The sequence below is a fragment of the Pyxicephalus adspersus genome, chromosome 3 (assembly GCF_032062135.1).
Source record: "Pyxicephalus adspersus chromosome 3, UCB_Pads_2.0, whole genome shotgun sequence".
In the NCBI taxonomy this organism is placed as follows: Eukaryota; Metazoa; Chordata; class Amphibia; order Anura; family Pyxicephalidae; genus Pyxicephalus; species Pyxicephalus adspersus.
The window spans coordinates 26,625,250-26,636,082 of NC_092860.1; positions in this window are offsets into that span (position 1 = coordinate 26,625,250).

Sequence of the window (10,833 nt, forward strand, 5' to 3'; positions counted from 1 at the left end):
TTGATGGTAGCTGATAACCACCAATTCAATTCTTCATTTTTGTTCTTTCAAATCTTCACTAGAAAAAATAACTTTCTTTTTCTCAGCTTTACTAGAACTCTACAATATTCTATTATTGCAATATGGTTCATAGAGGAAGGGGGATTTTGCGAGAGAGTTAATAAAATCAGTTTCGAACTGGCAGGTCACCTTGGATACAGTAATGGGACACATCTTAATGTCCTTGTCACTAGGATAATAAGCAGCCTAGGAGATGTGCTTGCATTTGTTGAAAAGCTCACTGAGCTACATGACACCTGGGTCTCTATTTGTGCCTCTGGGGACATCATGTCTTGCTGAGTATAATCCCTCAGGCAAGAAAAGAGTTAATGCTCTGCTACATCTGCTTGCATCAGCTTTCAATTTTGTCAGCTAATCCCCATTGTACTTGGACTTGTTAACTGCTTTCAGTCTGATAGTTCTAACAATGACGGCATTAAAACAGAACAATCCATTCTTATGGCCTAATCAATTCACCACTGTCCCAGTGTTACAAATGGTGACATTTTTATTGGTTGTCCATATCAGCCCTGATTTATTTGACAGCTTGCAACATCTAAACCTATATAAGGGGTACGTATCTGGGTCATTGGGATAATGGGAATAGATGACTGGAAGTTTGCATTGAGAAAAAATACAATACATTATCCTTAAAACCTCCCCCTCGCAAAAACAAACATGTATGTTGATTGCTGATAAAGGAATTAGATCAATAAAAATGTGGTCTCAACCAGCCAATAAACATTTTCATGTTGGGCATACCATTAGGCATGGTACAGACAGGAGTGTAGTCACACAAAAAAGTGCCCGCCCCACTACACCCCTGCCTTCCCCCAGAGTGACGTCATGATACCAGAGCCCACCCACTCTCCAATTGCAGGCTCAATGGGTGGGTTGTGAGAGACACTCCACCCACCACCCAGAGCCTGCGATTAGTATGAGGGACATGGTCCAGGGCTTTGGCTGGTGTGGCCCCCCCAGGGGGGTCGTTCCCCTGACCCCGCAGGGGGGGGCGACTGGCCAGAGCCACGGACCACCAAAAACTTCTTTGTAAAAGAAGAAGTGGGCATGCGTGGCACTCCCGAAAAAGAGTGATGGCTCGACGTTCCCACCTGTGCCTGCCCCACTACACCCCTGTGTACAGAATAGTAAAAGATAGGATATTATTAGATTTGAAACCAACTGTATATTCATTTAAAATCTATAGCCTTCATTTAAAGTACTGATAGTATAAGTATCTAAAATTGTAAGGCCAAGTGCAAATGAGCACACCCATGGCCAATTTTGCATTTCATCAATTGTTCATTTTTGGGATCAGTAGCTAATTGGTCCCAAAAATCCCACACACAAATCTGATACTCAGTTCCTTTAACTGTATTTTCAGGTAGAGAGTGGTCAGAATTCCAATAAGATTCATTATTTGTACACACAACATAACTTGTGTATTTAAGATCCATATTTACAGGCATGATCTGTCCGTGTCTGTTTAGAACCACAAAACTGGTCACTTACAATATTGGGGTCTTACTTTTGTGGAAAACAGCATTTGTGCTGCATATGTAGTATTGTCACCAAAGTTGCTGGGGGGTGGAATATACAAGAACAAGTGAAAATATATCAGGATAGGTTCCCATATGTACCCCTAATTCTAGACCCTTGTCCTCTACTAATTTTGGTTATAGTGCCATGTTCAAGGACTTTGAAATGAACTCAAAATGTTAACAGGAGCTTCACAGTCCCTTTATCCCCATCTTCCCCAAGCAAGTTCAAGAGCTTTGTAACTAACCTAAAAAAAACGCAAAGTTTATGCAGTAAAGTATTTGGGGGATTCTGGGTGCCTGGAAACTTCTCCTCCTGTCTAATCCAGTCCTGGGTAGTCCAGTCTGTCTGCCAGAGAGAAGGGATGTGGTTGGCCCATAGTCAGAATGAAACTGACACATACACAGGGGAAGTCAGAAAACTGAAGTCAAGTCATGCTGACAATGAACAGTGTAGAAGATGATCCTGGCCAGCCAAGCAGAAGAAGGTACCTGACAAACCACAGGAAGGAAATCAGCAAAAACTTTGCAATAAATGACTGCACTCTATGGGGTATATTTATAAATGATTCCCCTGTCAATGTGGCTGAAAGTTCACCAACAGCCGTTCAATCCTTCTTCACTTATCATTTTGCATAATATAGTGCATAATAAAGAGACCTAGAGGCTGATTGTCAAAAGTACACAGTAGTCACAATAAAAACATTAGAGCAGATTTAGCTCATATTGACAGGGGAATAGGGTAGCCTTATCTTACTAGAGTATCCGCCAATAAATTCAAAAAACACACCAGGAAAAGATGGATCTCTGTTGTGAGTAATACCATCTTTCCATCTTCTCCTGCATTGGGAGGGCATCCTGTCAATTATAGCAATAAGCCTACCCATATCACATGCATGCGTAGTGATCCCAGCCATGTCTCACAACTTTCATGAAGGGCCTTGGGAGGGTAATACATTTACTGAAGGGCATGTGAATTTAGTTTTATAGACTTAATATTTGTATAATCCTGCCCCTGGAAAACAAACAACACAAGGTATTAAAGATAGAGAGGATCAGAACACCAACAAGACATATACATTCTGTATGTTAATTTATATTTTGATATATATATATATATATATATATATATATGTATGTATATATATATATACTTTATATATATATATATAAATATATATATACTTTATATATATATATATATATATATATATACTTATATTTATATATATATATATATATATTGATTTGGTATTTTTATTGTTTTGGCACATGTTCCCATATGTGCATTCAACCTCCCCAGAAATTTTGGTAAAATACTTTGTTTAGGAGCTGAGCAAATAAAATTTGGCTGCCAAAGAGTTCAATTTCCTAGATTGTAAGCTCTTTGTGGCAGGGTTCTCTCCTCCTCCTGCGTCACTGTTTGTCTGTCTTAACCCCTACTTAATGTACAGCACTGTGTAATATGTTGGCGCTATATAAACCCCTTTTATTATTAATAATAATAATAATAATAATGTATTTGATCAAAACTTATCAAAGTCAAATTCAGATCAAATCAAATCTATATTATTATTCTCATCGCTATCAGTAAAAATGTTTGGATATTAGACATTTATTTTTAAAATCATTACAGAGATTTTCTACAATTTTGATTATCAAACTTTTTGTACAGACTCAGAATGCCTTGATCCCTCTGAACCTTTATACTGCCAAATGGATTTCAATTCCTAACAATATAATATATAATAGTAGTTCCCTGGCAGCAGGTAAAAAGCAGATACAATCCGCAGGTAGCAGGTTATATTAGGACATCATATAATAAAATACATTTTCTGTATCGCTCATGTATTTCCAGGTTCCTTGCTGAAGGGAGCACCCTGCTGTTTGTGCACTTGTAAGACAGGAAATTCCCTGAATGGGAATTAATGTTTTTAAAATGATATATATGTATAAAATAGATCAAATTCACAAAAACAATAGTATCTGTTTATTGCAACATTGGACTGTAGTTAATAATGATTCATCAATGTAATTCACCCAGTCATAAAATAGGCAAATATGCCAAATATGATTATTTTTATTATTATTATTAAAATTAATAAACAGGCTTTATATAGCGCCATCATATTAAGCAGTGCTGTACATTAAATAGGGGTTGCAAATGACAGATGAATACAGACATTCACACAGGAGGAGAGGACCCTGCCCCGAAGAGCTTACAATCTGGGAGGTGGTGATGGGATTTGATATATGATAGCATTTTGTTGCAAAATTCTTCCAGTGTATGATTTGACATTCATTAGATGAATCTTGCCAGGATGAATCCTAATAGTACTGTAGCACTTATGTTTAGCCTTTCAGTTAAATTGTGTGGGAATGTTTTGGGTGAATTTTGGTAAATACTAGAAATTAATTTATTCACTTGATGAAAATACTTTACATGGTGGTTTTTTACATAGCAGTAGAAGGATTAACGATATTTGTTTTATATAACAATTAAAAAAAAGAGCGTATCTGTCACTTCAAATGAACTAGTCTAGCATGCCAAGTATGTGGTCTGGTAATCCTCATAAAAAGGGAGTGGTGAGCATGCAGCCTCCTCTGCTATGCTGATAGCAACACAAAAAAAAACCTTCAGCAACTAAAACACTTAAACTGTGTACACACAAATATTTGTCACCCAAGATGAACAGTCGTGCTCATCTCGGAGCCAAAATCTGCAATGGTTATGTAACATCAACCCTAAACATAGAAGAACTCTCTAGGTAAAGACCCCTACAGGCATTAAATTGATGTCACTGGAAATGTTCTTACTTGATTGTTTCCAGTGACATTAGAATGAATGAGAGCTGTACACAAAAAACTGTCCTGCGCTACAGAGAGGGGAGGGGGAAGACAAGCAAGCGACACCCCATTGTGCTCTTCTCTATAGGAAAGTACATCTGTTATTCACACTTATTGATTGTTGCTAAATGATTCACCGGGATGGATTGATGAACAAGGTTGAGGGATACATGCATGATTTTCATCTGAATTGATCACAACTGGTTCATTTTTATTCTAGATTTTCATCTGAAATGATCACCCCAGGTAATAATAATCTGGCATGTATATGAAATCTAACTCTGTAAGAAGATCATAGGATGGATAAGGAAAAAAGTCCAAGTGATTCAAAGTTAAAGCACAGTCCTTGATACAGGGAGTACCTATAAAATGGTGTGTAGCAGGACTGCAAATCAGGGGGCTGAAAAAATTGCTGACAATGGGCAGTTCCAGAATTGGGGATGGATGGGATGCAGAAGAGCTAGAATCCCAGTGCAGTTTCAAAAAAGGTGCTGGAAACCAAGTTACAGTGCTTGGGACACAATTTGAAACAGCACATACGATTTTTTAAGAATTGGCACATGTATAAAAATGCTATAAACAGGTCATCATCATAAATGGACCAACCACTCACTGTGAATCATGGTGGTGGTGGCATCATGCTTTGGGGATGTTTCTCAGAACAGGGCTATGGAAGGCTTGTAAGGGTAGAATAGAGATCCTGGAAGAAAATCCTGAGAGATCTATAAAAAACCTGAAACGAGGCAAATGTGTCATCTACCAAAACAATGATCCCAGAACTAAAGCCAAAACGACACAATTGTATCTCAAGGATGTCCAACAGTGGCCATGTCACAGTCCAGATCTTATTCCAATAATGGATTTGTCACTGGACTTGAAAAAGATCTCCTTGCAACCTAACAGAGGTGGAGCAATTTTGAAGAAAAACAAAACTATTGTCTGTATGTACAAAGCTGATAAAGACCTATCCGAAAATAATTAACATAATAGTGATCGTATGCAGTTCGCTATAATATTATTTTTTCAATGCAATAATTGGAATCAGATTTCAATGATTGCTTTTCAGTTTTAAAAGAAATTATTTTCTTTATCAGTGAAAAAATATACCTGCTCGTATTTATTGATTTATGAAAATAAAGAATGAAAATTTAAATGAAGAAGGGTATGGGTTGTATTTAAATATTTTTTGCCTATCAGTTTGGCTGTATTTTCATGCATCACTATTCAAATTCCTATTGCTTGTTTTAATGCATATTAAAACTTAAGTCTCATTCTGCCACCTAGCAACCAATTATCAAAAGGGCACAACAGTCAGAATAGGAAATACAGTATATTCTAATTACTATATGGAAGAATTTTAGCCAAATTGATAGGCAAAAAAATGTTATATACAGCCCCATTTTTTAATAAAAACTGCATTTGTTTATTGGGACAGCCATGTGATTCTTTAATCTAGCCTTTCTTGACCTTTTTTAATAAAAGGGAACCCTGGAAAAAAACTTTCATGTCCCCAGAAACCCCTTCTATAATTACTATACACAAAGCTCACATTACAAATAGCCAAGAAGATCATTGGCGTCACCTAAACTTACCTGAGAGGCACAAACTACTCATTGCTCAGTGTACCCCTAGCAAACTCTGGGTGAGCCCTGGTTGAGAATCATTGCTCTGATCCCATCTCCCATCAAACCCAAAAGACATTACTGTAGGAGTGATAAACGGCCAGAGACCATGTGATTTAGATTGCCCTGACAGGGACACAATTTTTTTCTCTGCAGCAAGAAATACTTTTTCGTAGTAAAAAATGTAATGCAACTTTATATCGCTGACAAATGCCCTACTGATTAATGTTTATTCTTTTTCAGATCCTTTTGATTAAAAAGTCATACTCGCAGGAATAAGGTTATACAAGAATGAATAGAAAGGACCAACAGCAGAAATTCTAAAGTCCAGATTTTATTTTATCCAGACTCTAATATCATGAAAAGCTAATGCATTTTGAGGGTTTAGGGGTCCATACAACACAGGGGCTGCATATAACACATATGAGAGTCTATCTCTACAGTCTGTACTAGTACCTGAGGAAGAACCATTTTTCTGTAACTGGTTTACATTGCACTGTACAGAAAACTTGTTTCCATACGTTATAGTGATCTGTGCATTTTGTATTCTCTTAAACAAGGTTCAGACTAGTATTGTTTATAAACTGCTCCAAAAGAAAATGTCATCATTTAAATGATTAAAATGTATGAGTTCCTCTCCTTTATCATTTTTAATGCAGACATTTTCATGCAATATCTGTTGCAAATGGTTTCCAGAAGCTTAATGCAGAACTCCAGAGCTAATTTTGATGCTTGGAAATTGTTCTCCTGTGAAAACGAAAAGAAAATACATTTTGGCTAGTTGTTGACAGTAAGTGGTAGTAGGCTCCTGGGACTGGTAAATAAACGCTGGTCCTAACCTAGCCTTAGAAGTTTATTGTTAGAGTTTACATTAGGGTCCATTAGGGTCCTATACAAATGAGCATCATTGCAGTTATTTCACAATGCAGGTAGTCCCCGGGTTACATACGAGATAGGGACTGTGGATTTGTTCTTAAGTTGAATTTGTATGTCAGAACAGGTACATTATTACATTATTACATAAAAAAATGTAATTAGGACAGATGTTTGTCTCAACATATTATTAGGCAGCGTGGTGTCAGTTACTGTGTAAAAGCCCCACTGTGAGTTTATTACAAACAAAGCAAAAAAAACTTTATGAAGCCTAGACATTCAATAACTGCTGGAGCAAGCTGTGCTTTGATATGCAAAAAGAAACAACTGCAGAGTTTGTCTTGGTCATTAAAGAGTTACAAGAGGATACAGAACAGCAAAAGACTTCTTCTGCAAGTCATGCAAACCCCCCCCCATCAAGCCTCCCTCCTTGTACACCAGTGAGCAGGGAACCCCTGTTTGTATCTAGGAGTCGTCCATATGTCAGATGTCCTTAACTCTACCTGTAGTCTTTTGATTGAAGAACACTTGTGTCTATCATTTATAAAGGGTCCATGTGGGTAAACATTAACACTTACAAGAGTGCCAGTATTGCTTAGTATTGCTTTGTGTTGATAAAAACATCCGCTGAATCATTTATTTGTCTTCTAGTTTGTCGTAGCTAATTGAACACTACAAAAAAGTCTAGAAAATCCCAATACACAATTTTTTTAGCATTTTATATATAATATTCCCAGCTTTTCGAGAAAACAGTACGGTTATCAAAACAATTGTGCATGTAGCCCCTGGAAAATCACCTATCCATACCAATTATGTATATATTCCAAAGATAATCATTTCAATCATGCCAGGTAGTATGAAGTGAGGGCAGCTAGGGATTACCTTCATGAGACCCATAAGCAAATGTTCTGGGTGGCCCTGGAAGAAAAATTAAAGTTGAATAATTAGCGAGGTGAGGAATTAATCGAACACTTTGGAAGTATATTAAGGTCCGTTTTACGGCCTATTTACAAAACCAATAGTTATTCCTAGAGATTGAAGCAATGAATTTAGCTTAAAATAAGAAAATAAACTTGATTTATATTCTTTTCTTTACATTTGAAATTTTTAAGCCAAATTACGCCTTGCCGTTCTGCAATCCAACATATTATGAGTAGGTATCTCTAAATGACCACTAGCACTCAGCATTTAATATAGGTTCGTTAGTTCCTTTGAACATCATGATAAGCACCGTTAATTGATTGATGAATAGAAAAATACCTATGTATATATCTTACTTTATTGTATTAAGTAATAATTGTTCTTCGTAGATCTCCGGACATAGTCTCCGCAAAACACGTTGAAGCCGTGAAAATACCTTATTTGGAGAGGTTTCCACCAGGAGATCTACGGAGTGCCCTTTTTCCAGAAAGTGTTTGGTTTTGTACCTTTGTAGCATATGATTTTTTTATGTTTACAAATAAAATGTGACATGGTTTTATATCACATTGTCATTTGATTTTATAAACCTGACCTTAAAAGTCCCTTTAAAATTTAGTTCCCAAGAAAAACCATACTGTTTTCTCTATTTGTGTTATAATGGGATGTAGTCCAGAAAAATTTGAACCCTGAAAGGTCTTCATGCTTTGTATTCCCAGCGTTTCACTTGATTTACAGAGGAAATCTCACCTCTGCTTACTCCCTTTCAGGTACTGACATCATCAGCTGGTCCTTTTCTAAGTTTGGCCATCCTGATTGGCCAGGCTGGAATGACATCACTCCTATGAATGTTCATGAAAGTTTATTCATTTTAGGAGGTAAACTGAGCATGTAACAACACTAAATAAATCTGTGGGACTTTTAAGGTACAATGTAAAAGTAAAATCAATCATTTTATTAAGATGTAATTAGGACAGTAAAAACACACAGTATATAGATCACTACTCTATATAGAGACAATACTCCGATGGAGTAAAATCACTGTGCTATGTCATGCTATAATCCCATGAGAGATTATTAATGGACACATGGAGTTTTACTCCACCTGCCTGGCTATCCTTTACCACTGTGAGTATTTCACAGTTTCAGATTGTTGGAATTTTACATTATTAGTGAAACATGTTGAGGAACACATACGTTTTATGTCAAACAAATGGTTAAAGTATAATTGTATATTATTATATATTTGTATATTTATATTCTATATACTGTGGGCTTGATTTATTAAAGCTCCCCAAGGCTGGAGAAAGTACACTTTAATCATTAAAGCTGGGTGATCCAGCAAACCTGGAATGGATTTTTAAAAAGCCAGTTGTTATCACATGTTTTGAATCCTGGACCAGATCAATTTCAGGTTTGCTGGAGCACCCAGCTTCACTGATGAAAGTGTATTCTCTCCAGCCTTGAAGGGCTTTAATAAATCAGGCCCTGTGTGTTGATTAAGGGATGTTAACCATATGCAGACCCAAAGGCCCTGATTTATTAAAGCTCTCCAAGGCTGGAGAGAATACACTTTCAGCAGTGAAGCTGGGTGATGCAGCAAACCTGGAATGCATTTCCTAAAAGTCTTTTGCTATTTGTTAGCAAATGTTTTCAATCCTGGACCAGATCTATTCCAGGTTTGCTGGATCACCCAGATTCACTGCCTAAAGTGTATCCTCTCCAGCCTTGGAAAGCTTTAATAAATCAGCCCCAATATCTTTGTGGTGATATGTACATTGAGCTTTACATGTGTAGTGTGCATTCCACAGAAGATAAAGACTGGGAAACCCAGTCCCTCGCGAGATATATATGTCAAATATTACAGGAGAATTGGTAGTTCCATTTTAAGGAAATCTGTACTAAGAGGAATAGGTATATTGCCATTGCTGATTTGGTTATCTAGGTTTTGTAGTACAGTACAGTTAAAAGCCATTAGTTAAAAATAGGTATGCAGATCAGATCAGGCTAGGTGACACTTAGACACGCAGTAAAATGCAAATGGTACCCAGACTAACACAATGTAATAGTGTGAATTGGCCCTTAATCTGCATGTGTTCCAGATTAGTAAAATATTTTCCACATAACATCTACAAGAGGAATAATTAGAGAAGTTGGGAAAGTACAATCTATTCTTCTTAATACCTGACACACAAGTATTTCACTGGTTCCCTGGATAATTACAATCACTCTGTGCCTTACTTGTATAATGTATTTCATGGAAATCAGGTTTAATATTCACCCTGTAAAAGAGGTAGTTTCATATTCACTCATCCCACCACCCGAATTTAGCTGTCATGCTGGGCTATGGCAACAAAAGTCCTCAGTGTTCTTTGTCCCCCTCTGTGCTTCCATCTGCTGAACACTACAACACTACAGGACAGCGGCGGCCTGCAGGTCGAAATGTATAGAGTGCACAATGTTTTTGTTTTTTTGCCAACAGAGGGAAAACTCCATCCAAAATTTTATTTTTAGCTTTGAATAAAATAGTGGTGTTCTCATTGCTGAGATTTGTTCTCACTTCCTGTCCTACAGAAACAACAGTAGGAAAAGGAAGATCTCCTAATGATTGGGGATATAATGGCATCCTTGACAGATGTCACCATATTAGACGTCCCCATAGGAAGATATAATAAATGTAAATACCCCATCCTGTACATGCTTCTGAAAACTTACTTGTGAGCCTTCAGCAAGCAGGCCACAGCCCCAATTATTCCTATAGGGACAGCCATACTAAGCAGGAACACTGGTGGTGTCATCACTTCAGCTCCCTATAGGAATGAATGGGGCTGTGCCATGCTTGCCAATGATGACAAGGCAGTTTTCACTTTAAGGCCTCTTTCAGACATAATTGCTTGCTCAGCCACTTCCGGGTGCCCTCTATTCAACTACAAATGTGCCCAGGAATGGTTTTTATACTTACCCCTAGAATATGATGCACCACAAAGGATTATGGG